This window comes from Oryx dammah, unplaced genomic scaffold (assembly GCF_014754425.2).
Source record: "Oryx dammah isolate SB20612 unplaced genomic scaffold, SCBI_Odam_1.1 HiC_scaffold_28, whole genome shotgun sequence".
Lineage (NCBI taxonomy): Eukaryota > Metazoa > Chordata > Mammalia > Artiodactyla > Bovidae > Oryx > Oryx dammah.
In genome coordinates this window covers 56360044-56363773 of record NW_024070212.1, presented here as the reverse complement: position 1 = coordinate 56363773, position 3730 = coordinate 56360044, and the positions used below count along the sequence as shown (strand labels likewise).

General features: G+C 44.0%; 1 long non-coding RNA gene across 1 annotated transcript in view; it reads right to left on the bottom strand.

The window, feature by feature from the left end:
- Window positions 1-802: 802 nt before the first annotated feature.
- The window catches only part of LOC120856920, a 20008-nt gene continuing 17080 nt past the window's right edge, over window positions 803-3730 (bottom strand). The window contains exon 3 of the long non-coding RNA XR_005719516.1: window positions 803-944. This is a non-coding gene — a long non-coding RNA (uncharacterized LOC120856920). The remainder of the gene's footprint in view (window positions 945-3730) is intronic.

The following is a 3730-nucleotide window of genomic DNA, read 5'->3' as shown; positions in this document are numbered from 1 at the left end:
TTTCGTTTAAGGTAATTATTGATAAGTATGATCCTGTTGCCATTTACTTTATTGTTTTGGGCTCAACTTTATACACCCTTTTTGTGTTTCCTTTCTAGAGAAGATCCTTTAGGATTTGTTGGGGAGCTGGTTTGGTGGTGCTGAATTCTCTCAGCTTTTGCTTGTCTGTAAAGCTTTTGATTTCTCCTTCATATTTGAATGAGATCCTTGCTGGGTACAGTAACCTGGGCTGTAGGTTATTTTCTTTCATCATTTTAAGTATGTCTTGCCATTCCCTCCTGGCCTGAAGAGTTTCTATTGAAAAATCAGCTATTATCTTTATGGGAACCCCCTCGTGTGTTATTTGTTGTTTTTCTCTTGCTGCTTTTAATATTTGTTCTTTGTGTTTGATCTTTGTTAAATTGATTAATATGTGTCTTGGAGTGTTTCACCTTGGGTTTATCCTGTTTGGGATTCTCTGGGTTTCTTGGACTTGGGTGATTATTTCCTTCTCCATTTTAGGGAAGTTTTCAACTATTATCTCCTCAAGTATTTTCTCATGGTCTTTCTTGTTGTCTTCTTCTGGGACTCCTATGATTCGAATGTTGGGGCATTTAACATTGTCCTGGAGGTCTCTGAGATTGTCCTCATTTCTTTTAATTTGTTTTTCTTTTTTCCTCTCTGATTCATTTATCTCTACCATTCCATCTTCTACTTCACTAATCCTATCTTCTGCCTCCATTATTCTACTATTTGTTGCCTCCAGAGTGTTTTTTTTTTAAATCTCATTTATTGCATTATTCATTATATATTGACTCTTTTTTATTTCTTCTAGGTCCTTGTTAAACCTTTCTTGCATCTTCTCAATCCTTGTCTCCAGGCTGTTTATCTGTGATTTCATTTTGATTACAAGATTTTGGATCCTTTCACTATCATTATTCAGAATTCTTTATCAGGTAGATTCTCTATCTCTTCCTCTTTTGTTTGGTTTGGTGGGCATTTCTCCTGTTCCTTTACCTACTGGGTATTCCTCTGTCTCTTCATCTTGTTTATATTGCTGTGTTTGGGGTGGCCTTTCTGTATTTTGGCAGTTTGTGGAGTTCTCTTTATTGTGGAGTTTCCTTGCTGTGAGTTGGGTTATATGGGTGGCTTGTCAAGGTTTCTTGGTTAGGGAAGCTTGTGTCGATGTTCTGGTGGGTGGAGCTGGATTTCTTCTCTCTGGAGTGCAAGGAAGTGTCCAGTAATGAGTTATGAGATGATAATGGGTTTTGAGTGACTATGGGCAGCCTATATACTGAATCTCAGGGCTGTGTTCCTGTGTTGCTAGAGAATTTGTGTGGTATATCTCACTCTGGAACTTGTTGGCCCTTGGGTGGTGCTTGGTTTCAGTGTAGGTATGGAGGCATTTGATGAGCTCCTGTCAATTAATGTTCCCTGGAGTCAGGAGTTCTCTGGTGTTTTCAGAATTTGGACATAAGCCTCCTGTTTCTGGTTTTCAGTCTTATTTTTACAGTGGCCTCAAGACTTCTCCATCTATACAGCACCGTTGACAAAACATCTAGGTTAAAGATGAAAAGTTTCTCCACAGTGAGTGACACCCAGAGAGATTCACAGAGTTACATGGAGAAGAGAAGAGGGAGGAGGGAGTTAGAGGTGACCCAAATGAGATCAGGTGGAATCAAAAGAGGAGAGAGCAAGCTAGCCAGTAATCACTTCCTTATGTGCACTCCACAGTCTGGACTGCTCAGAGATGTTCACAGAGTTTTATAGAGAAGAGAAGAAGGAGTAAGGAAACAGAGGTGGCTGGGAGGATAAAGGGGTAATCAAAAGGAGCGAGACAGATCCAGCCAGTAATCAGTTCCCTAAGCACAGGTGGCTGTGGCTGGCGCAGTAAGCACAGGCAGCTGTGGCCGTCGTACTTAGCGCGGCCGAGAGGAGCTATCCCACATCCGAGGTCAGGGGCAGCAGCCTAGAGTGCCAGGCTGCGATGGCGCAGGAATGGCTGAGAGGAGCTACCCCGCGTCCGAGACCAGGGACAGTGGCCGGGAGGAGCTACCTCACATCCAAGGTCGTGGCGACGGCTGAAAGGAGCTACCCTGCGTCCGAGGCCAGGGATGGCAGCTGAGAAGAGCCACCCTGCGTCCGAGGCCAGGGGCGGTGCCCGAGGTCAGGGGCTGCGGCTGGGAGGAGCAACCCCACATCCAAGGAGTGGTGGTGGCACGGGCGCAGGAGGGCCTAGAGGAGCCATCCCACATTGAAGGTCAGGAAGGGCAGCGGTGAGGAGATACCCCTCATCCAAGGTAAGGAGCAGTGGCTGCGCTTTGCTGGAGCAGCCGTGAAGAGATACCCCACACCCAAGATAAGAGAAACCCAAGTAAGATGGTAGGTGTTGCAAGAGGATATCAGAGGGCAGACACACTGAAACCATACTCACAGAAAACTAGTCAATCTTATCACACTAGGACCACAGCCTTGTCTAACTCAATGAAACTAAGCCATGCCTGTGGGGCAACCCAAGATGGGTGGGTCATTGTGGAGAGGTCTGACAGAATGTGGTCCACTGGAGAAGGGAATGGCAAACCATTTCAGTATTCTTGCCTTGAGAACCCCATGAACAGTATGAAAAGGCAAAATGATAGGATACTGAAAGAGGAACTCCCCAGGTAAGTAGGAGCCCAATATGCTACTGGAGATCAGTGGAGAAATAACTCCAGAAAGAATGAAGGGATGGAGCCAAAGCAAAAACAATACCCAGCTGTGGATGTGACTGGTGATAGAAGCAAGGTCCGATGCTGTAAAGAGCAATATTGCATAGGAACCTGGAATGTCAGGTCCATGGATCAAGGCAAATTGGAAGTGGTCAAAAAGAGATGACAAGGGTGAACATCGACATTCTAGGAATCAGCGAACTAAAATGGACTGGAATGGGTGAACTCAGATGACCATTATATCTACTACTGTGGGCAGGAATCCCTTAGAAGAAATGGAGTAGCCATCATGGTCAACAAAAGAGTCTGAAATGCAGTACTTGGATGCAATCTCAAAAATGACAGAATGATCTTTGTTCGTCTCCAAGGCAAACCATTCAATATCACGGTAATCCAAGTCTATGCCCCAACCAGTAATGCTGAAGAAGATGAAGTTGAATGGTTCTATGAAGACCTACAAGACCTTTTAGAACTAACACCTAAAAAAGATGTCCTTTTCATTATACGGGACTGGAATGTAAAAGTAGGAAGTCAAGAAACACCTGGAGTAACAGACAAATTTGGCCTTGGAATGCGGAATGAAGCAGGGCAAAGACTAATAGAGTTTTGCCAAGAAAATGCACTGGTCATAGCAAACACCCTCTTCCAACAACACAAGAGAAGACTCTACACATGGACATCACCAGATGGTCAACACTGAAATCAGATTGATTATATTCTTTGCAGCCAAAGATGGAGAAGCTCTATACAGTCAACAAAAACAAGACCAGGAGCTGACGGTGGTTCAGATCATGAACTCCTTATTACCAAATTCAGACTTGAATTGAAGAAAGTAGGGAAAACCGCTAGACCATTTAGGTATGACCTAAATTAAATCCCTTATGATTATACAGTGGAAGTGAAAAATAGATTTAAGGGGCCTAGATCTGATAGATACGTGCCTGATGAACTATGGAATGAAGTTCGTGACATTGTACAGGAGACAGGGATCAAGACCATCCCCATGGAAAAGAAGTGCAAAAAAGCAAAATGGCTGTCTGGGG